Below are 25,118 nucleotides of genomic sequence, written 5' to 3' on the forward strand. Positions count from 1 at the left end.
TCAGTTACATTCCCTTTCTTTGGCACCGGAACTTTCCTCTTGAGTCTTTATTTGCAGGAGGAGCAAAATAGTCGTGGTTCGATTTGCCAAAAGAATGACGGTAGAGGGCCTTATGCCATGTCGAAAAAAAGGCGTGTAGAATGGCTCATGAGTAGAATTTCCGAAAGTTGGACAGTCAATGTGTTGATAGAGCATTTTTGGTGTCAGCTTGGGGCAGGATATACACAACCGTGGTGATAATCTCTGAGAACTCTCTCGGAAGAAGGGTGACATCTGATGACAAAGTATTCCAAGTCGGAAGAGCATAAGCTTCCAAGTTCCTGTACGTTTCCCCCATCACACCACCTATTGGTCATAAAGCAAAGCCCTACGCCGTTGTTCTTCCCAGAGTGCCTGCTTCCTATCCACTCGATGAACTATAAAACCCATTGGTTGTATATAATCTGTTTGGATGTTGGAGGAAAGCCAAGTCTCAGAAAAACAGAGTATGTTGCAGAATCTGATGTCCCTCTGGAAGGAGATCCTTATTTATTCACTAATGATTGAACATTGACAAATAGCATGCGACTTCGTTTCCCTCTCTCAGATACACGGTGCCTCACCGAAGAGGCTAGGCCATTGTTCCGCCGTCTCCGGGAATTTGGGAAGGTCGGGTGGACGGTGAGTACACAGCGATTCATATACCAATAGTTCTACACGGATGTATGAAGTAAGGCACAAAAACAAACTGAGTAAGACAATTAGAGAAAAACACTGGAAAAAACTATAAAAAGAAGCCTATAACGTTTTGTATGAGTTTGAGGCGAGGCTACCGTATTCATCGGCGCCATCTTGGCATTGGTACAATACTGTACATAGCCATAATATAACATGTCTCTATTCTTTTGAAACTTTTGTGAGTGTAATGTTTACTGTTCATTATTAATTGTTTATTTCACTTTTGTTTTTAATCTATTTCACTTGCTTTGGCAATGTTAACATACCAATAAAGCCCATTGAATTGACTTGAGGGAGAGAGACAGCGCCAGTAACAGATTAAGACAGGGAACTAGAGAGAGTTCAGATACAGAGGGAACTAGAGAGAGGTCAGATACTGAGGGAACTAGAGAGAGTTCAGATACAGAGGGAACTAGAGAGAGGTCAGAAACAGAGGGAGCTAGAGAGAGGTCAGATACAGAGGGAACTAGAGAGAGGTCAGATACAGAGGGAACTAGAGAGAGGTCAGATACAGAGGGAACTAGAGAGAGGTCAGATACAGACGAAACAAGATAGAGGTCAGATACAGAGGGAGCTAGAGAGAGGTCAGATACAGATGGAGCTAGAGAGAGGTCAGATACAGATGGAGCTAGAGAGAGGTCAGATACAGAGGAGGTCAGATACAGAGGAAACTAGAGAGAGGTCAGATACAGAGGGGACTAGAGAGAGGTCAGATACAGAGGGGACTAGAGAGAGGTCAGATACAGAGGGAACTAGAGAGAGGTCAGATACAGAGGGAACTAGAGAGAGGTCAGATATAGAGGGAACTAGAGAGAGGTCAGATACAGAAGGAGCTAGAGAGAGTTCAGATACAGAGTAAGACAGAGGGAACTAGAGAGAGCTCAGATACAGAGGGAACTAGAGAGAGGTCAGATACAGAGGGAACGAGAGAGGTCAGATACAGAGGGAACTAGAAAGAGGTCAGATACAGAGGGAGCTAGAAAGAGGTCAGATACAGATGGCACTAGAGAGAGGTCAGATACAGAGTAAAACGGAGGGAACTAGAAAGAGGTCAGATACAGAGGGAACTAGAGAGAGGTCAGATATAGAGGGAGCTAGAAAGAGGTCAGATACAGAGGGAGCTAGAAAGAGGTCAGATACAGAGGGAGCTAGAGAGAGGTCAGATACAGAGGGAACTAGAGAGAGGTCAGATACTGAGGGAACTAGAGAGAGGTCAGATACAGAGGGAACTAGAGAGAGGTCAGATACAGAGGGAACTAGAGAGAGGTCAGATACAGAGGGAACTAGAGAGAGGTCAGATACAGAGGGAACTAGAGAGAGGTCAGATACAGAGGGAACTAGAGAAAGGTCAGATACAGAGGGAACTAGAGAGCGATCAGAAACAGAGTAAGACAGAGGGAACTAGAGAGAGGTCAGATACAGAGTAAGACAGAGGGAACTAGAGAGAGGTCAGATACAGAGGGAACTAGAGAGAGGTCAGATACAGAGTAAGACAGAGGGAACTAGAGAGAGGTCAGATACAGAGGAAACTAGAGAGAAGGTCAGATACAGAGGCAACTAGAGAGAGGTTAGATACAGAGGGAACTAGAGAGAGTTCAGATACAGAGTAAGACAGAGGGAACTTGAGAGAGGTCAGATACAGAGGTAACTAGAGAGAGGTCAGATCCAGAGGGAACTAGAGAGAGGTCAGATACAGAGGAAACTAGAGAGAGGTCAGATACAGAGGAAACTAGAGAGAGGTCAGATACAGAGGGAACTAGAGAGAGGTCAGATACAGAGGGAACTAGAGAGAGGTCAGATACAGAGGGAACTACAGAGAGGTCAGATACAGAGGAAACTAGAGAGAGGTCAGATACAGAGGGAGCTAGAGAGAGGTCAGATACAGAGGGAACTAGAGAGAGGTCAGATACAGAGGAAACTAGAGAGAGGTCAGATCCAGAGGGAACTAGAGAGAGGTCAGATACAGAGTAAGACAGAGGGAACTAGAGAGAGGTCAGATACAGAGGAAACTAGAGAGAGGTCAGATACAGAGGCTACTAGAGAGAGGTCAGGTACAGAGGGAACTACAGAGAGGTCAGATACAGAGGCAACTAGAGATAGGTCAGATACAGAGGGAACTAGAGAGAGGTCAGATACAGAGGGAACTAGAGAGAGGTCAGATACAGAGAGAACTAGAGAGGTCAGATACAGAGGGAACTAGAGAGAGGTCAGATACAGAGGGAACTAGAGAGAGGTCAGATACAGAGAGAACTAGAGAGGTCTGATACAGAGGAAACTAGAGAGAAGGTCAGATACAGAGGCAACTAGAGAGAGGTTAGATACAGAGGGAACTAGAGAGAGTTCAGATACAGAGGGAACTAGAGAGAAGGTCAGATACAGAGGCAACTAGAGAGAGGTTAGATACAGAGGGAACTAGAGAGAGTTCAGATACAGAGTAAGACAGAGGGGACTAGAGAGAGGTCAGATACAGAGGGGACTAGAGAGAGGTCAGATACAGAGGGAACTAGAGAGAGGTCAGATACAGAGGGAACTAGAGAGAGGTCAGATACAGAGGGAACTAGAGAGAGGTCAGATACAGAGGAAACTAGAGAGAGGTCAGATACAGAGGGAGCTAGAGAGAGGTCAGATACAGAGGGAACTAGAGAGAGGTCAGATACAGAGGAAACTAGAGAGAGGTCAGATCCAGAGGGAACTAGAGAGAGGTCAGATACAGAGTAAGACAGAGGGAACTAGAGAGAGGTCAGATACAGAGGAAACTAGAGAGAGGTCAGATACAGAGGCTACTAGAGAGAGGTCAGGTACAGAGGGAACTACAGAGAGGTCAGATACAGAGGCAACTAGAGATAGGTCAGATACAGAGGGAACTAGAGAGAGGTCAGATACAGAGGGAACTAGAGAGAGGTCAGATACAGAGAGAACTAGAGAGGTCAGATACAGAGGGAACTAGAGAGAGGTCAGATACAGAGGGAACTAGAGAGAGGTCAGATACAGAGAGAACTAGAGAGGTCTGATACAGAGGAAACTAGAGAGAAGGTCAGATACAGAGGCAACTAGAGAGAGGTTAGATACAGAGGGAACTAGAGAGAGTTCAGATACAGAGGGAACTAGAGAGAAGGTCAGATACAGAGGCAACTAGAGAGAGGTTAGATACAGAGGGAACTAGAGAGAGTTCAGATACAGAGTAAGACAGAGGGGACTAGAGAGAGGTCAGATACAGAGGGGACTAGAGAGAGGTCAGATACAGAGGGAACTAGAGAGAGGTCAGATACAGAGGGAACTAGAGAGAGGTCAGATACAGAGGGAACTAGAGAGAGGTCAGATACAGAGGGGACTAGAGAGAGGTCAGATACAGAGGGAACTAGAGAGAGGTCAGATACAGAGGGGACTAGAGAGAGGTCAGATACAGAGGGAACTAGAGAGAGGTTCAGATACAGAGTAAGACAGAGGGGACTAGAGAGAGGTCAGAAACAGAGGGAACTAGAGAGAGGTCAGAAACAGGAGAGAGAAGGGAACTAGAGAGAGAACAAAAGATAGAATCACAGAGTGAGAGAGAGTGAAGGGCATAAAACAAATCAGGTTTAGAAACAAAGACTAACAGAGAAAGACAGGTGTTGGAGGCAAACATAGTGAAACAGAGATTGAGTAGGATGATAGATAGAGAGGGAAAAAAGAAAGCGAGAAAATCCAAATCAAAGAGAAACGGAGAGGGTGAGGGAGCGGTGGTGACCTCCTTGTCTCAGTGACACTGTGTGTCACAAAGCCCCAGTGTGCCAAGAGCAGATACAGAGGGAACTAGAGCGAGGTCAGATACAGATAGAGAGGTCAGATACAGAGGGAACTAGAGCGAGGTCAGATACAGATAGAGAGGTCAGATACAGAGGGAACTAGAGCGAGGTCAGATACAAATAGAGAGGTCAGATACAGATAGAGAGGTCAGATACAGATAGAGAGGTCAGATACAGAGGGAACTAGAGCGAGGTCAGATACAAATAGAGAGGTCAGATACAGAGGGAACTAGAGCGAGGTCAGCTACAGATAGAGAGGTCAGATACAGAGGGAACTAGAGCGAGGTCAGATACAGATAGAGAGGTCAGATACAGAGGGAACTAGAGTGAGGTCAGAAACAGATAGAGGGGTCAGATACAGAGGGAACTAGAGCGAGGTCAGAAACAGATAGAGATGTCAGATATAGATAGAGAGGTCAGATACAGAGGGAACTAGAGCGAGGTCAGATACAGATAGAGAGGTCAGATACAGAGGGAACTAGAGCGAGGTCAGATACAGATAGAGAGGTCAGAAACAGATAGAGAGGTCAGATAAAGAGGGAACTAGAGCGATGTCAGATACAGATAGAGAGGTCAGATATAGATAGAGAGGTCAGATACAGAGGGAACTAGAGCGAGGTCAGATACAGATAGAGAGGTCAGATACAGAGGGAACTAGAGAGAGGTCAGATACAGATAGAGAGCTCAGATACAGATAGAGAGGTCAGATACAGATAGAGAGGTCAGATACAGAGGGAACTAGAGAGGTCAGATACAGATAGAGAGGTCAGATACAGAGGGAACTAGAGCGAGGTCAGATACAGATAGAGAGGTCAGATACAGAGGGAACTAGAGCGAGGGCAGATACAGATAGAGAGGTCAGATACAGATAGAGAGGTCAGACACAGAGGGAACTAGAGCGAGGTCTGATACAGATAGAGAGGTCAGATACAAATAGAGAGGTCAGATACAGATAGAGAGGTCAGATACAGAGGGAACTAGAGCGAGGTCAGATACAGAGGGAACTAGAGCGAGGTCAGATACAGATAGAGAGGTCAGATACAGATAGAGAGGTCAGATACAGATAGAGAGATCAGATACAGATAGAGAGGTCAGATACAGAGGGAACTAGAGAGAGATCTGATACAGATAGAGAGGTCAGATACAGATAGAGAGGTCAGATACAGAGGGAACTAGAGAGAGGTCTGATACAGATAGAGAGGTCAGATACAGATAGAGAGGTCAGATACAGATAGAGAGGTCAGACACAGAGGGAACTAGAGAGAGGTCTGATACAGATAGAGAGCTCAGATACAGATAGAGAGGTCAGATACAGAGGGAACTAGAGCGAGGTCAGATACAGATAGAGAGGTCAGATACAGAGGGAACTAGAGCGAGGTCAGATACAGATAGAGAGGTCAGATACAGAGGGAACTAGAGCAAGGTCAGATACAGATAGAGAGGTCAGATACAGAGGGAACTAGAGCGAGGTCAGATACAGATAGAGAGGTCAGATACAGAGGGAACTAGAGCGAGACTAGAGCGAGGTCTGATACAGATAGAGGTCAGATACAGATAGAGAGGTCAGATACAGAGGGAACTAGAGCGAGGTCTGATACAGATAGAGAGGTCAGATACAGATAGAGAGGTCAGATACAGATAGAGAGGTCAGATACAGAGGGAACTAGAGCGAGGTCAGATACAGATAGAGAGGTCAGATACAGAGGGAACTAGAGCGAGGTCTGATACAGATAGAGAGGTCAGATACAGATAGAGAGGTCAGATACAGAGGGAACTAGAGCGAGGTCAGATACAGATAGAGAGGTCAGATACAGATAGAGAGGTCAGATACAGATAGAGAGGTCAGATACACAGGGAACTAGATGCAGCCCAGGAAAAGGACCTGTGGGACAACAGCATGAGGGAACAGAGTAGTGAAGAGGACTAACAGACTGTTTTTGAGTTATTTATTAAACAGCGGCTAAAAATATAGCTAGCTACACACAGCCTGTGGCCCGGGTAAAATTGTGGGCTAAAAATAACACACGACTCATCTCTCGACAACTATTCATCTTCTTTAGATCTATCAGCGACACAATGAAAATGCTGCAGCCTGTGTTTGTATTCCAGAATGAAAAGTGATGGAAAGGGAGGCTTTTACTTATCTGATTCCTCTTATTTCCTGAAATTGTCCAATAGCTGATGGTGTGTGTGATGTGTGTGATGTGATGGGACTTGGCTTGCAGTGTGTGTGATGTGATCGGACTTGTCTTGCGGTGTGTGTGATGTGTGTGTGATGTGATCGGACTTGTCTTGCGGTGTGTGTGATGTGTGTGTGATGTGATGGGACTTGTCTTGCGGTGTGTGTGATGTGATGGGACTGGTCTTGCGGTGTGTGTGATGTGTGTGTGATGTGATGGGACTTGTCTTGCAGTGTGTGTGATGTGATGGGACTGGTCTTGCAGTGTGTGTGATGTGATGGGACTTGTCTTGCGGTGTGTGTGATGTGTGTGTGATGTGATGGGACTTGTCTTGTGGTGTGTGTGATGTGTGTGTGATGTGATGGGACTGGTCTTGCAGTGTGTGTGATGTGTGTGTGATGTGATGGGACTTGTCTTGCAGTGTGTGTGATGTGATCGGACTGGTCTTGCGGTGTGTGTGATGTGTGTGTGATGTGATGTGATGGGACTGGTCTTGTGGTGTGTGTGATGTGTGTGTGTGTGATGTGATGGGACTTGTCTTGTGGTGTGTGTGATGTGTGTGTGATGTGATGGGACTTGTCTTGCGGTGTGTGTGATGTGTGTGTGATGTGATGGGACTTGTCTTGCGGTGTGTGTGATGTGTGTGTGATGTGATGGGACTTGTCTTGCGATGTGTGTGTGATGTGATGGGACTGGTCTTGTGGTGTGTGTGATGTGATGGGACTTGTCTTGTGGTGTGTGTGATGTGTGTGTGATGTGATGGGACTGGTCTTGTGGTGTGTGTGATGTGTGTGTGATGTGATGGGACTTGTCTTGCGGTGTGTGTGATGTGTGTGTGATGTGATGGGACTGGTCTTGTGGTGTGTGTGATGTGTGTGTGATGGGACTTGTCTTGCGGTGTGTGTGATGTGTGTGTGTGATGTGATGGGACTTGTCTTGTGGTGTGTGTGATGTGATGGGACTTGTCTTGTGGTGTGTGTGATGTGTGTGTGATGTGATGGGACTTGTCTTGCGATGTGTGTGTGATGTGATGGGACTGGTCTTGTGGTGTGTGATGTGTGTGTGATGTGATGGGACTGGTCTTGTGGTGTGTGTGATGTGTGTGTGATGTGATGGGACTGGTCTTGTGGTGTGTGTGATGTGTGTGTGATGTGATGGGACTGGTCTTGCGGTGTGTGTGATGTGTGTGTGTGATGTGATGGGACTGGTCTTGTGGTGTGTGATGTGTGTGTGATGTGATGGGACTGGTCTTGTGGTGTGTGTGATGTGTGTGTGATGTGATGGGACTGGTCTTGCGGTGTGTGTGATGTGTGTGTGATGTGATGGGACTGGTCTTGTGGTGTGTGTGATGTGATGGGACTGGTCTTGTGGTGTGTGTGATGTGTGTGTGATGTGATGGGACTGGTCTTGTGGTGTGTGTCTAATGTGTGCGATGTGAGTTGACGGAATGCGATGCAGACAGAGGCCTCTTTTTTCCACACCCTGGCCAATCCGGCCATTGTGTACATTGACTGTACAGGAAGGAGCTGGCTGATCTAGGGCACACAGGGGCCACGAAGGGAGCCGGGACGATATGTTACAGACCGACAGGGCAGTGTCCGACACGCCCCTTCATGCCATGAGTCAGGGAGTCAAAGGTCACTCACTGTACAGTGTCACTATAGGGTCTCAGGTAGGGCTGTGGCGGTCATGACATTTTGTCAGTCGGTTACTGTCATGCAAAATACTTCAAGGTAATTGACCATTAATTAACATAAACATGTTTAGCATCTCCAGGAAACAGTCTGCTGATACGGGCATTTGGAACATCTACATTTTAAAAAGTCTAATAAATCAATGTAATATATACCATCACAATAAATCCCTTATTTATTGTAGTCAGGTCTAAAGAAACATTATGATATGAAGAAAAAGTATTTCAGAAAAACATAATAAGAGTTGGCCTATTGTATGTTATCTGGCGATGCTCCTGCCATAGGCTGTAGGCTTGTTCATTTAGTAGACTAGATACTGTATGTTATCTGACTATGCTCCTGCCATAGGCTGTAGGCTTGTTCATTTAGTAGACTAGATACTGTATGTTATCTGGCGATGCTCCTGCCATAGGCTGTAGGCTTGTTCATTTAGTAGACTAGATACTGTATGTTATCTGGCGATGCTCCTGCCATAGGCTGTAGACTTGTTCATTTAGTAGACTAGATACTGTATGTTATCTGACTATGCTCCTGCCATAGGCTGTAGGCTTGTTCATTTAGTAGACTAGATACTGTATGTTATCTGGCGATGCTCCTGCCATAGGCTGTAGGCTTGTTCATTTAGTAGACTAGATACTGTATGTTATCTGGCGATGCTCCTGCCATAGGCTGTAGGCTTGTTCATTTAGTAGACTAGATACTGTATGTTATCTGGCGATGCTCCTGCCATAGGCTGTAGACTTGTTCATTTAGTAGACTAGATACTGTATGTTATCTGGCGATGCTCCTGCCATAGGCTGTAGGCTTGTTCATTTAGTAGACTAGATACTGTATGTTATCTGGCGATGCTCCTGCCATAGGCTGTAGGCTTGTTCATTTAGTAGACTAGATACTGTATGTTATCTGGCGATGCTCCTGCCATAGGCTGTAGACTTGTTCATTTAGTAGACTAGATACTGTATGTTATCTGACTATGCTCCTGCCATAGGCTGTAGGCTTGTTCATTTAGTAGACTAGATACTGTATGTTATCTGGCGATGCTCCTGCCATAGGCTGTAGGCTTGTTCATTTAGTAGACTAGATACTGTATGTTATCTGGCGATGCTCCTGCCATAGGCTGTAGGCTTGTTCATTTAGTAGACTAGATACTGTATGTTATCTGGCGATGCTCCTGCCATAGGCTGTAGGCTTGTTCATTTAGTAGACTAGATACTGTATGTTATCTGGCGATGCTCCTGCCATAGGCTGTAGGCTTGTTCATTTAGTAGACTAGATACTGTATGTTATCTGGCGATGCTCCTGCCATAGGCTGTAGGCTTGTTCATTTTGTAGACTAGATACTGTATGTTATCTGGCGATGCTCCTGCCATAGGCTGTAGGCTTGTTCATTTAGTAGAATAGATACTGTATGTTATCTGGCGATGCTCCTGCCATAGGCTGTAGGCTTGTTCATTTAGTAGACTAGATACTGTATGTTATCTGGCTATGCTCCTGCCATAGGCTGTAGGCTTGTTCATTTAGTAGACTAGATACTGTATGTTATCTGACTATGCTCCTGCCATAGGCTGTAGGCTTGTTCATTCAGTAGACTAGATACTGTATGTTATCTGGCGATGCTCCTGCCATAGGCTGTAGACTTGTTCATTTAGTAGACTAGATACTGTATGTTATCTGACTATGCTCCTGCCATAGGCTGTAGGCTTGTTCATTTAGTAGACTAGATACTGTATGTTATCTGGCGATGCTCCTGCCATAGGCTGTAGGCTTGTTCATTTAGTAGACTAGATACTGTATGTTATCTGGCGATGCTCCTGCCATAGGCTGTAGGCTTGTTCATTTAGTAGACTAGATACTGTATGTTATCTGGCGATGCTCCTGCCATAGGCTGTAGGCTTGTTCATTTAGTAGACTAGATACTGTATGTTATCTGGCGATGCTCCTGCCATAGGCTGTAGGCTTGTTCATTTAGTAGACTAGATACTGTATGTTATCTGGCGATGCTCCTGCCATAGGCTGTAGACTTGTTCATTTAGTAGACTAGATACTGTATGTTATCTGGCGATGCTCCTGCCATAGGCTGTAGGCTTGTTCATTTAGTAGACTAGATACTGTATGTTATCTGGCTATGCTCCTGCCATAGGCTGTAGGCTTGTTCATTTAGTAGACTAGATACTGTATGTTATCTGACTATGCTCCTGCCATAGGCTGTAGGCTTGTTCATTTAGTAGACTAGATACTGTATGTTATCTGGCGATGCTCCTGCCATAGGCTGTAGGCTTGTTCATTTAGTAGACTAGATACTGTATGTTATCTGGCGATGCTCCTGCCATAGGCTGTAGGCTTGTTCATTTAGTAGACTAGATACTGTATGTTATCTGGCGATGCTCCTGCCATAGGCTGTAGGCTTGTTCATTTAGTAGACTAGATACTGTATTTTATCTGACTATGCTCCTGCCATAGGCTGTAGGCTTGTTCATTTAGTAGACTAAATACTGTATGTTATCTGGCGATGCTCCTGCCATAGGCTGTAGGCTTGTTCATTTAGTAGACTAGATACTGTATGTTATCTGGCGATGCTCCTGCCATAGGCTGTAGACTTGTTCATTTAGTAGACTAGATACTGTATGTTATCTGGCGATGCTCCTGCCATAGGCTGTAGGCTTGTTCATTTTGTAGACTAGATACTGTATGTTATCTGGCGATGCTCCTGCCATAGGCTGTAGGCTTGTTCATTTAGTAGACTAGATACTGTATGTTATCTGGCGATGCTCCTGCCATAGGCTGTAGGCTTGTTCATTTAGTAGACTAGATACTGTATGTTATCTGGCTATGCTCCTGCCATTGGCTGTAGGCTTGTTCATTTAGTAGACTAGATACTGTATGTTATCTGACTATGCTCCTGCCATAGGCTGTAGGCTTGTTCATTTAGTAGACTAGATACTGTATGTTATCTGGCGATGCTCCTGCCATAGGCTGTAGGCTTGTTCATTTAGTAGACTAGATACTGTATGTTATCTGGCGATGCTCCTGCCATAGGCTGTAGACTTGTTCATTTAGTAGACTAGATACTGTATGTTATCTGGCGATGCTCCTGCCATAGGCTGTAGGCTTGTTCATTTAGTAGACTAGATACTGTATATTATCTGGAGATGCTCCTGCCATAGGCTGTAGGCTTGTTCATTTAGTAGACTAGATACTGTATGTTATCTGGCGATGCTCCTGCCATAGGCTGTAGGCTTGTTCATTTAGTAGACTAGATACTGTATGTTATCTGGCGATGCTCCTGCCATAGGCTGTAGGCTTGTTCATTTAGTAGACTAGATACTGTATGTTATCTGGCGATGCTCCTGCCATAGGCTGTAGGCTTGTTCATTTAGTAGACTAGATACTGTATGTTATCTGGCGATGCTCCTGCCATAGGCTGTAGACTTGTTCATTTAGTAGACTAGATACTGTATGTTATCTGGCGATGCTCCTGCCATAGGCTGTAGGCTTGTTCATTTAGTAGACTAGATACTGTATGTTATCTGGCGATGCTCCTGCCATAGGCTGTAGGCTTGTTCATTTAGTAGACTAGATACTGTATGTTATCTGGCAATGCTCCTGCCATAGGCTGTAGGCTTATTCATTTAGTAGACTAGATACTGTATGTTATCTGGCGATGCTCCTGCCATAGGCTGTAGACTTGTTCATTTAGTAGACTAGATACTGTATGTTATCTGGCGATGCTCCTGCCATAGGCTGTAGGCTTGTTCATTTAGTAGACTAGATACTGTATATTATCTGGAGATGCTCCTGCCATAGGCTGTAGGCTTGTTCATTTAGTAGACTAGATACTGTATGTTATCTGGCGATGCTCCTGCCATAGGCTGTAGGCTTGTTCATTTAGTAGACTAGATACTGTATGTTATCTGACTGTGCTCCTGCCATAGGCTGTAGGCTTGTTCATTTAGTAGACTAGATACTGTATGTTATCTGGCGATGCTCCTGCCATAGGCTGTAGGCTTGCTCATTTAGTAGACTAGATACTGTATGTTATCTGACTATGCTCCTGCCATAGGCTGTAGGCTTGTTCATTTAGTAGACTAGATACTGTATGTTATCTGACTATGCTCCTGCCATAGGCTGTAGGCTTGTTCATTTAGTAGACTAGATACTGTATGTAATCTGGCAATGCTCCTGCCATAGGCTGTAGGCTTGTTCATTTAGTAGACTAGATACTGTATGTTATCTGGCGATGCTCCTGCCATAGGCTGTAGGCTTGTTCATTTAGTAGACTAGATACTGTATGTTATCTGGCGATGCTCCTGCCATAGGCTGTAGACTTGTTCATTTAGTAGACTAGATACTGTATGTTATCTGGCGATGCTCCTGCCATAGGCTGTAGGCTTGTTCATTTAGTAGACTAGATACTGTATGTTATCTGGCGATGCTCCTGCCATAGGCTGTAGGCTTGTTCATTTAGTAGACTAGATACTGTATGTTATCTGGCGATGCTCCTGCCATAGGCTGTAGGCTTGTTCATTTAGTAGACTAGATACTGTATGTTATCTGGCGATGCTCCTGCCATAGGCTGTAGGCTTGTTCATTTAGTAGACTAGATACTGTATGTTATCTGGCGATGCTCCTGCCATAGGCTGTAGGCTTGTTCATTTAGTAGACTAGATACCGTATATTATCTGGAGATGCTCCTGCCATAGGCTGTAGGCTTGTTCATTTAGTAGACTAGATACTGTATGTTATCTGGCGATGCTCCTGCCATAGGCTGTAGGCTTGTTCATTTAGTAGACTAGATACTGTATGTTATCTGACTGTGCTCCTGCCATAGGCTGTAGGCTTGTTCATTTAGCAGACTAGATACTGTATGTTATCTGGCGATGCTCCTGCCATAGGCTGTAGGCTTGTTCATTTAGTAGACTAGATACTGTATGTTATCTGGCGATGCTCCTGCCATAGGCTGTAGGCTTGTTCATTTAGTAGACTAGATACTGTATGTTATCTGGCGATGCTCCTGCCATAGGCTGTAGGCTTGTTCATTTAGTAGACTAGATACTGTATGTTATCTGGCGATGCTCCTGCCATAGGCTGTAGGCTTGTTCATTTAGTAGACTAGATACTGTATGTTATCTGGCGATGCTCCTGCCATAGGCTGTAGGCTTGTTCATTTAGTAGACTAGATACTGTATGTTATCTGACTATGCTCCTGCCATAGGCTGTAGGCTTGTTCATTTAGTAGACTAGATACTGTATGTAATCTGGCAATGCTCCTGCCATAGGCTGTAGGCTTGTTCATTTAGTAGACTAGATACTGTATGTTATCTGGCGATGCTCCTGCCATAGGCTGTAGACTTGTTAATTTAGTAGACTAGATACTGTACGTTATCTGGCGATGCTCCTGCCATAGGCTGTAGGCTTGTTCATTTAGTAGACTAGATACTGTATGTTATCTGGCGATGCTCCTGCCATAGGCTGTAGGCTTGTTCATTTAGTAGACTAGATACTGTATGTTATCTGGCGATGCTCCTGCCATAGGCTGTAGACTTGTTCATTTAGTAGACTAGATACTGTATGTTATCTGGCGATGCTCCTGCCATAGGCTGTAGGCTTGTTCATTTAGTAGACTAGATATTGTATGTTATCTGGCGATGCTCCTGCCATAGGCTGTAGGCTTGTTCATTTAGTAGACTAGATACTGTATGTTATCTGGCGATGCTCCTGCCATAGGCTGTAGACTTGTTCATTTAGTAGACTAGATACTGTATGTTATCTGGCGATGCTCCTGCCATAGGCTGTAGGCTTGTTCATTTAGTAGACTAGATACTGTATGTTATCTGGCGATGCTCCTGCCATAGGCTGTAGGCTTGTTCATTTAGTAGACTAGATACTGTATGTTATCTGGCGATGCTCCTGCCATAGGCTGTAGGCTTGTTCATTTAGTAGACTAGATACTGTATGTTATCTGGCGATGCTCCTGCCATAGGCTGTAGGCTTGTTCATTTAGTAGACTAGATACTGTATGTTATCTGGCGATGCTCCTGCCATAGGCTGTAGGCTTGTTCATTTAGTAGACTAGATACTGTATATTATCTGGAGATGCTCCTGCCATAGGCTGTAGGCTTGTTCATTTAGTAGACTAGATACTGTATGTTATCTGGCGATGCTCCTGCCATAGGCTGTAGGCTTGTTCATTTAGTAGACTAGATACTGTATGTTATCTGACTGTGCTCCTGCCATAGGCTGTAGGCTTGTTCATTTAGCAGACTAGATACTGTATGTTATCTGGCGATGCTCCTGCCATAGGCTGTAGGCTTGTTCATTTAGTAGACTAGATACTGTATGTTATCTGGCGATGCTCCTGCCATAGGCTGTAGGCTTGTTCATTTAGTAGACTAGATACTGTATGTTATCTGGCGATGCTCCTGCCATAGGCTGTAGGCTTGTTCATTTAGTAGACTAGATACTGTATGTTATCTGGCGATGCTCCTGCCATAGGCTGTAGGCTTGTTCATTTAGTAGACTAGATACTGTATGTTATCTGGCGATGCTCCTGCCATAGGCTGTAGGCTTGTTCATTTAGTAGACTAGATACTGTATGTTATCTGACTATGCTCCTGCCATAGGCTGTAGGCTTGTTCATTTAGTAGACTAGATACTGTATGTAATCTGGCAATGCTCCTGCCATAGGCTGTAGGCTTGTTCATTTAGTAGACTAGATACTGTATGTTATCTGGCGATGCTCCTGCCATAGGCTGTAGACTTGTTAATTTAGTAGACTAGATACTGTACGTTTTCTGGCGATGCTCCTGCCATAGGCTGTAGGCTTGTTCATTTAGTAGACTAGATACTGTATGTTATCTGGCGATGCTCCTGCCATAGGCTGTAGGCTTGTTCATTTAGTAGACTAGATACTGTATGTTATCTGGCGATGCTCCTGCCATAGGCTGTAGACTTGTTAATTTAGTAGACTAGATACTGTATGTTATCTGGCGATGCTCCTGCCATAGGCTGTAGGCTTGTTCATTTAGTAGACTAGATATTGTATGTTATCTGGCGATGCTCCTGCCATAGGCTGTAGGCTTGTTCATTTAGTAGACTAGATACTGTATGTTATCTGGCGATGCTCCTGCCATAGGCTGTAGGCTTGATTATTTAGTGCCGTGCCATTATTTTATATTATATGATTTTATAGTAATTAGTTTAGAATTGAACTTAGTTGAATAAAATAGAAAGGATCATTTTCCCATTCCGGAGTGAGTAGGCATATGAGTCGCTATGTTAAGCATACGTGATCATTTGAAACAGGTCCTATATGCTAGATTTAGACTTATTTGGAAACTTTAATTGTGAATGATAAAAACCTAAGAATGTTTTAGAAATCAGAACATGTATGGGCTGCAGGTTGCGACTATAGGCTATTGATGGTTTGAGAAAGTAGCAACAAAAGCTTGGGTTCTGTTCCTTGCCTCTTCTTCCACCCTGTTCTCTCATCAAGTGATCATATTTTCACCCATCAGACTTTTTCAATGTAATCTTGTCTTTACTAATATGACAAATGAGTTTTGATTTAGAGTGGTCCATTATGAAATGGGCAGGAATAGGTGCAGGGGGAAGACATGGTGCTGTGCACTTTCCAACCAAGCTACTTGGGTTTTATAGCGGAACATTTGTTTAACATGAGCAACTGAGAAAGAAATATGACACTTATTTTACTCCACACATCAACCACTGTTTGAGGAGCATACTCTCATTGCCCAACACGTGATATTACGCCCAAATGTTGTATGCCATGGGTTCTCCAACCCTGGTCCTGCAAAATATTCCTTGTGAAATCCATTCGGGAACATCGATAGTAACATGTTTTCAAAAAGAAACCTATTTCACTAAACTGTTGACAGCCCCTCTGCCTGCTCCAGAAAGGAATACAGGTGAGTGGAGGAGGTTAAAAGGCACAGTGGTGAGATATTCTGTATAGCTAAAGGTAATGTTTTAGCCTATTAATTATGATAATATTTTTTAAAAAGCCCTATTACTACGCTATTCAAAATCAAATACAAATTCACTATCATTGTAGGCTAACTGTATGCCGCCCTGCACATTAAATGAACCAAGAGCATCGCCTAGGGCTATACATTGCCTTTGGAAAGTATTCAGACCCCTTGAGTTTTTCCACATTTTGTTACGTTACAGCCTTATTCTAAAATCGGTTAAAAAAATACAAATCTTCTGCAATCTATACACAAACAACATAGTTTTTTGGACATTTTTGCTAATTTATTAAAAATAAAAAACATATACCTTATTTGCATAAGTATTCAGACACTTTGCTATGAGACTCAAAATTGAGCTCAGATGCATCCTGTTTCCACTGATCATGTTTCTACAACTAGATTGGAGTCCACCTGTACATTTTACATTTACATTTTAGTCATCATTGTGGTCAATCCTCTCCGCTTCTGATTTCTTCATTCAGATTACTGAAATAACATGCATGCGTCACAACCATAATGATGCATAATTATCTATGGCCAAGACTAAGGAATGGTATCCGGGAAGCATATTAGGAACTGTATCCGGATCAGTTGGATGTATTCAAAGATGATCTGGGCTGGTATTGAAAGTATTGAACAGTGACAGAGTAAAAGTGCTGATCTAGGATCAGGTCCTCCCTGTCCCTATAGCCTAATTTAATGAATTATGTTCTAAAAGACTGATCCTAGGTAAGCACTCTGCTCTGATACTTTGAGCTCTGGAAAACATGGGACTCACGGGACAGCTGAACCTAGACCAGCACTTAAACGCTGTTCACTACCAGCAACTGGGATTGTGAGAACCAATCATTTATTACATTATGTAAACCATATTACTATAGAGCCTAACTATCATACTGAATTATTGAACAACTGCGCACTACATTATTGAACAACACCAGGCAGTGGTAGTGTTTTTAGGCAAGAATTCTACTCTTGGAGGAAGTAAAGGGATTGTTCATCCAAAAATGTGAAATCTTTGATGTTTTCACACCTCAAGAGAAGGTCCAGGAAAGTATGTTTGTTGCACCATCAGTTGTGTAGGTCCTGCTACATGCATGTCTCATTACAAAATGAGATGAAATTAGGCCAACCTTTATCATTTCTTTACTTTCCATGTCTCCTAATACAAATAGCAGGGTCATATAGGCCTACACAACAGATGGCAATAACAGGTTAAGCGTTCAGCTACACCTAGGACCACTTTTGTAAACATCTGACAAACTTTGACTAACGGATTAACTTTCCCTTTAAAACTCATGCAATCCCTTTAAAATGGTCAACTAATAGGCTTTAGTCTAGGTGCTGGATTTATGCTGAAACTGAAAAGTAGCATATCAAACACCTGAAGACATTCAATGAAAACGGCAGATGCACTCCCACAATTCCAACCAATTTAACCTGTTACATCTAGGGGGCAGTAATTTCACGGCTGGATAAAAAACGTACCCGATTTAATCTGATTATTAGTCCTGCCCAGAAACTGGAATATGCATATAATTATTAGCTTTGGAGAGAAAACACTCCAAAGTTTCTGAAACTGTTTGAATGGTGTCTGTGAGTATAACAGAACTCCTATGGCAGGCAAAAACCTGAGATGCTTCTGTTCAGGAAGTACCCTGTCTGAACATTTCTTGCCCTTCTTTATTATCTCTGTCGTTTACAAAGGATCTCTGCTCTTACGTGACACTTCTCACGTCAACAATGGAGTCTCACAGCCCGGGAAAAACAGGAATGATGTCATTCAAAGCCCTGGCTGAAGCACACGAGAGCAAATGCTGAGTGGTCAGTCAATGGACTAAGCCTTAGGCGCGTGACACGCCCCGCCCCCGGCTTTTGGTTTTTTCCTCAGTTTACAGACAGGCAGATTCCCGGTCGGAATATTATCGCTTCTCTACGAGATAAATTGCATAAATATTGGTTTTAAACAGCGGTTGACATGCTTCGAAGTACGGTAATGGAATATTTCGAAATTTTTTGTCATATTTTGCGTCATGCTCGTGGCCGAGATTTAGCGTTGGGATAGTGTCTAGAACGCACGAACAAAACGTCGCTGTTTGGATATAACGATGGATTATTTGGGACCAAACCTACATTTGTTATTGAAGTAGAAGTCCTGGCAGTGTATTCTGATGAAGAACAAGCAAGGTAAGAACATTTTTCTTATAGGAAATGTGATTTTGGTGAAGGCTACACTGGGTGGGTGTCTAAATAGCTAGCCCTGTAACGCCGGGCTATGTACTTACATTATTGCAAAATGTGCTTCATCCGAAAAGCTATTTTAAAATCGGACATATCGAGTGCATAGAGGAGTTCTGTATCTATAATTCTTAAAATAATTGTTATGCTTTTTGTGAACGTTTATCGTGAGTAATTTAGTAAAATCACCGGAAGTGTTCGGTGGGAATGCTAGTTCTGAACGTCACATGCTAATGTAAAAAGCTGGTTTTTGATATAAATATGAACTTGATTGAACAGACATGCATGTATTGTATAACACAATGTCCTAGGTGTGTCATCTGATGAAGATCATCAAAGGTTAGTGCTGCATTTAGATATGGTTTGGGTTTATGTGACATGATATGCTAGCTTGAAAAATGGCTGTGTGATTATTCCTGGCTGGGTACTCTGCTGACATAATCTAATGTTTTGCTTTCGCTGTAAAGCCTTTTTGAAATCGGACAGTTTGGTTAGATAAAGGAGAGTCTTGTCTTTAAATAGCTGTAACATAGTCATATGTTTGAAAAGTGTAAGTTTTCGGATTTAGAGGAGTTTGAATTTCGCGCCCCGCCCATCATTGGATATTGGAGCAGACGTTCCGCTAGCGGAACGTGTAGATGTAAGAGGTTTTAACACGGTCAATAAATCAGGAGTGCATGGTGGTTTGAATCTCGTATGGAAGTGTATACATTTCCAAACATTGTTGCTGTTCGCTGTATCTTCTAGCCATTGGCACTGTTGCAGGCTCCTATTGCAAAGAGGAGAGCGGTGTAGTTGTGGGCAGGCTCAAAACTGACCATGGCAGTGTTCCAACCCTCACAAAATACCTAATTTCCTTGTCTCTTTATTGTTACTGAGCATATAGAAATGGACAGGTAAAGGGAAACTCAGGCTTGTGGTCAAGCAATGAAAGAGACAAGGAGGCAAGGAAGGGGCACTCTGAATGACCGTATCCTGGGATTTCTTTATTCTGTATCTGCTAAAAATATTTGTATCACTTATACAGCGCACAGGCTTTTAGCATGGCCCTTTTTACACCCCTGCTGGCTTAACCCTAGAAGCCTTGAAACACATCACTTATTAGCAGTTCAGCACATCAGCATTTCTCCTACTGTTACACAAAATCAAGATAAACCTTTACCATCATAGTAGACATCGAATGCTTATGACCAAACTGGCTAAAACTCTGTTGTTAGCTGATGGTAGCTATAGTTACCCACATGCTAACCTGAGTGCTAACGTTACTAGCAGCAGTAATAGTAAATCCAGGTAAAACGGCTAACACAAACATTGGCTACCATGATATCCTACAAGTTATATTGGCCAATGAAGATCAGGCAGTTCAACTAAAATAAAGACATACCTTGAAATAAACAATTACATTAATCATTTGTATTTTACCATTCATTTCTGCAAAACGTGCAATGTTGATGGAGTTGTTGTAGCTTGCTAGCTTATTGCACACTAGATCCGAGTGGGCCAGTTCATTTTGCATGGACCGGTGCACTTAGATAGCTGGCTATCTTTGATTTTTATCATCTACTAGCAACATAACATGACAAAACCTTTTGGGTACTTTAGTACCTACTTATCCGATTCACTCCATCACCGAAGCCACCAGCAGGCTGTTTCTTTCTTCATGTCAAAGCCACAATGTATTGTTGGTACTGTATAGGAGTTTTTGATAAATGTAATTCAAAAAGAGAAAATAGAAGTATAATTATTTTAAAAAATCTTAAACTTTTGACATTTTTTAGATGGAATATAATTTGTGAAATATATATTGTGCAGCCTTTCCTTTAACTAAAGAAGAAGGGGAAGAGGAAAAGGATGCAGAGAGGATTTTCTAAAAGTGATCATTTGCCCTAACTTAATGAGAAGGGGAAGTAGGGGAGACGGATGCAAACAGGATTTTCTAAAAGTGATCATTTGCCCTAACTTAATGAGAAGGGGAAGTAGGGGAGACGGATGCAAACAGGATTTTCTAAAAGTGATCATTTGCCCTAACTTAATGAGAAGGGGAAGTAGGGGAGACGGATGCAAACAGGATTTTCTAAAAGTGATCATTTGCCCTAACTTAATGAGAAGGGGAAGTAGGGGAGACGGATGCAAACAGGATATTCTAAAAGTGATCATTTGCCCTAACTTAATGAGAAGGGGAAGTAGGGGAGACGGATGCAAACAGGATATTCTAAAAGTGATCATTTGCCCTAACTTAATGAGAAGGGGAAGTAGGGGAGAAGGATGCAAACAGGATTTTCTAAAAGTGATCATTTGCCCTAACTTAATGAGAAGGGGAAGTAGGGGAGACGGATGCAAACAGGATATTCTAAAAGTGATCATTTGCCCTAACTTAATGAGAAGGGGAAGTAGGGGAGAAGGATGCAAACAGGATTTTCTAAAAGTGATCATTTGCCCTAACTTAATGAGAAGGGGAAGTAGGGGAGACGGATGCAAACAGGATATTCTAAAAGTGATCATTTGCCTTAACTGCTCACAGACAAGCAGGAAAGAGAAGGAATAAAAAACACGACATCATGTCTCAAGAATGTCAGCAATGAGTTTATGGACCACATCCCGACACACAAGAGTCGGAGCCGGAATCACATCCAGACATATAACAAAGCTGGAAAAATGAGAGGGGACGGAATGCTGGTGGAGTGAGAGAGAACGGGGCCTTCTCCGAAATGACGGAGCCCAATGAGCGGCTGGCTCCCTATCACATCACATGACGCAATACCAGAAATGGCTCAGAAATGGCTCCCGACTGCCAAGATATTCCCAAAAGGAAAGAGAGAGAGCGAGAGACAGAGCAAGAAAAAACACAAGGCGATGTGTTTTACTGCATAATCTGGCTGGGTCACTACAAGTACAGAACAGACATTAAACAAATCAGACCTGGAATGACCCTCTCCATGGAAAGAGAGAGGGGGAGAGAGAGGGATAGAGAGAGAGACAGAGAGAGTGTGAGAGAGAGGGAGAAAGAAATTAGAAACTTTACAAGGCGAAGAGAAGTGGGGGGAGGAGGGGGAGAAACGGCGAGAAAGAAAGAGTCAGAAACAGAAGCAAACAGAGAGAAAATAAGAAAGGAATACATAGAAACAGGAATAGAAGTGTCAGAAAGAGGGATAGGGGATGCAGTGAAGAAACCCTAAAAAGACAGTGATCGACTGATGGGGGAAAAGAGAGAGAAAAAGAACAATAGAAAGAGAGAACCTGGAACAACAGAATAGGCCTGGATAGACACCAGTGATTCAAAAATGTGAATGTCCTCAAATGTCCGCAATTCATCTTGCAGCAGTCATAAAACATATAACATTGAAAAATGTCAAATAAATAGCAAAGGATATTTACAAAAAAATAGGCACGGTAAGCACAATTTCAAAGTACAAGTGCTAATTGCAATTAGTCCAACATTTGTTAAGATGCAGAATTGCATTCGGAATAAAAGAGTACTTGGTGTGTGAGTAACTGTCAGAGCACACCAGTCATGTCCAATGATTTCACTCTCAATTCCCCTCTCCCTCTCTCTTTCCCTCCTTCATTTCCCTCTGTCATACAACCTCCCGTGTCATATTTTGCCATTTTAAATACTAATTTCCTGCAATTCTACCATTGTTCCATCAAGTGAGGAGAAAATTGAGCAGTTTTACAGCTAAAATCCTGCAATTCTACACATTATTCCAACGAGCGAGGAAAAAATTTGCTGCTACCGCCATTGTTCAGGCCTATGGTTCACGCTCATGCTCCTCGCTCACCCAATGAATTACTACTAGCTAGTGATAGTGATACACAAGCTAGGCCTACTTGAAACATCACCATCTACTGGCAGCATTTACCTGCCAGATTTAGAAGATCAAAAACCCCATAATGATATATTTTTTAAAAACCCTATTAGATTTCTGCACAACTAAACAGAATTTATTATGTTTTTAATTTAATAAACCCAAAAAGTACAAACCTCGGCAACGTGTACTATGCCTCAATCACCCGCAGGTGATTTAGATGCACTATTGTAAAGTGGTTGTTCCACTGGATATCATAAGGTGAATGCACCAATTTGTAAGTCGCTCTGGATAAGAGCGTCTGCTAAATGACTTAAATGTAAATGTTAATTTTATTTCGTTTTCGAAGATAATAGTTTTTCAATTGTTTTTCTTAATTATTTTACTAAACTGTTTTTCCAATTTTAGTTTTTATTTGTTTCAGTTTACATTTACTATAATAACCTTGGTCTCCACACACACACACCCCTCTCCAGGCCCCACCGCGAAGCGAGAGGCAGGGGCGGCCTGCCCTTTTGCTGGGTCCCTCGCTGGACTCTGGAGAGGGGAAAGACGAAGAGGCAAGGAGAGGCCCGCTTGGACGCACACACACACACAACCCCCCACCCCCCACACACAGCCCTGTCTCTCCAGAGCTCGGCAGCGATTAAGTGCTATCGCTCTCTCTCACACACACACACACACACACACACACACAAACACACACACACACACACACACACACACACACACACACACTCTGAACTAGCAAGGACAGGACAGGACCGACCAGACAACAGACATGTGGGTGACGTGGGTGTGTAAGCACTTAACTCTGGTCCCGGTTACATAACCAAAACCCAAAAAGTACAAACCTCGGCAACGTGTACTATGCCTCAATCACCCGCAGGTAATGATGTCGTAACACCTTCTTTGTATCATCATTATGGCCGGATACTAAAGCATTCTATTTCCACTAACTCATACCTACTCACTCATACTATTTACAATGTAACTAACTCATACTAACTCACTCATTCTAACTCATACAGGGACCAAACCAAGCCAGGTGGGTTTCTCCTTTTGTCAACCCACTGGTGGGCCCTGCATGCAACACGTTTCCAAGAAGTCGCATTATTCTACATGACTAACCCGGCTATACTTACACACAGTATGCTTTACCTGTGACGTGTCGAGTGTTCGAACCATCAATCACTGGACATTTCAACGTGTGCCCAACACTGGGTTGGCGCCCCCCATTGGGTTGTGCCATGACGGAGATTTTGTGGGCTTTACTCGGCCTTGTCTTCGGACGGTAAGTTGGTGGTTGTAGACATCCCTCTAGTGGTGTGGGGGCTGTGCTTTGGCAAAGTGGGTGGGGTTATATCCTGCCTGTTTGGCCCTGTCCGGGGGTATCATCGGATGGGGCCACAGTGTCTTCTGATCCCTCCTGTCTCAGCCTCCAGTATTTATGCTGCAGTAGTTTATGTGCCGGGGGGCTAGGGTCAGTCTGTTACATCTGGAGTATTCTCTTGTCTTATCCGGTGTCCTGTGTGAATTTAAATATGCTCTCTCTAATTCTCTCTTTCTCTCTTTCTTTCTTTCTCTCGGAGGACCTGAGCCCTAGGACCATGCCTCGGGACTACCTGGCATGATGACTCCTTGCTGTCCCCAGTCCACCTGGCCATGCTACTGCTCCAGTTTCAACTGTTCTGCCTGCGGCTACGGAACCCTGAAATGTTCACCGGACGTGCTTGTTGCACCCTCGACAACTACAATGATTATTATTATTTGACCATGCTGGTCATTTATGAACATTTTAACATCTTGACCATGTTCTGTTATAATATCCACCCGGCACAGCCACAAGAGGACTGGCCACCCCTCATAGCCTGGTTCCTCTCTAGGTTTCTTCCTAGGTTTTTGGCCTTTCTAGGGAGTTTTTCCTAGGGAGTTTTTCCTAGCAACCGTGCTTCTTTCACATGCATTGCTTGCTGTTTGGGGTTTTAGGCTGGGTTTCTGTACAGCACTTTGAGATTTCAGCTGATATACGAAGGGCTATATAAATAAATTTGATTTGATTAATAGGTGGAACTTAACGCGTCATTACTCCCAACAACAACTTAACACGTGCACTATATACAGCATACGGTAAACACCCACACAAAAGCCCAGCTTTCTGTGTCAAATAAAGGGTAGCTCTATAGGAGGCCTAAACGGTTACATATGGGAGAGGAGGAAGCAACCAATTACAGTGGTCATGGAGGGGGTGGGTTGGATCATTGTACTGCTGTCGCAGGGTGGACAGAAAGCTAATAGACTGTACCAACACGACTGCTCAACCCTCGTACACAACCTGCCATTGTTGTGGCTGTGACTGGCTGGAACGTGAGCCTGCATTACAATGCCCTCGGCTACTGTTCTAGGTTCAGCTCTGGTTGTCCAGCTTTTTGGCCTACGACCCCATTTTGACATCTGAAAATTCTTGCGACCCCAACCATGTGAAAAAAATGTTTTTACTTTTATATTTGGGGCTAGGGCAGTCAATTGAAAAACATTCTAACAGTATTTCCGATTGTCTTCTCAACTCACCATCACATACTTTTAATGTGGGGCTACGACAGTCAATTACAAATGAGTCTGACATAATGTATCTTATCTCACTACCACTAATGAGATGGGTGTGCTGAGATGGGTGTGCTTGATGCATGTCACGTCGGAGCTTCTAAAA

The 25,118-nt window shown here is 43.4% G+C and overlaps 1 protein-coding gene and 3 long non-coding RNA genes across 6 annotated transcripts in view; 2 read left to right on the plus strand and 2 right to left on the minus strand.

Annotated features, from left to right (window-relative positions):
- The window catches only part of LOC115150157 (vitamin D3 receptor B), a 95,118-nt gene that overhangs the window by 63,810 nt on the left and 6,190 nt on the right, over nt 1-25,118 (minus strand). The window lies entirely within an intron of this gene.
- On the plus strand, nt 405-23,383 carry LOC115150160 (uncharacterized). The gene is made up of 3 exons (XR_003867056.1): nt 405-485; nt 587-660; nt 22,885-23,383. It is a non-coding gene; the product is annotated as an uncharacterized LOC115150160 (long non-coding RNA).
- On the plus strand, nt 4,215-5,147 carry LOC115150158 (uncharacterized). Its single transcript, XR_003867054.1, has 3 exons — nt 4,215-4,806; nt 4,945-5,009; nt 5,094-5,147. It is a non-coding gene; the product is annotated as an uncharacterized LOC115150158 (long non-coding RNA).
- LOC115150159 (uncharacterized) lies at nt 16,796-22,887 on the minus strand. The gene is made up of 2 exons (XR_003867055.1): nt 19,258-22,887; nt 16,796-17,804 (listed from the first exon to the last, which is right to left on the minus strand). It is a non-coding gene; the product is annotated as an uncharacterized LOC115150159 (long non-coding RNA).

Source organism: Salmo trutta, chromosome 16 (assembly GCF_901001165.1).
Source record: "Salmo trutta chromosome 16, fSalTru1.1, whole genome shotgun sequence".
In the NCBI taxonomy this organism is placed as follows: Eukaryota; Metazoa; Chordata; class Actinopteri; order Salmoniformes; family Salmonidae; genus Salmo; species Salmo trutta.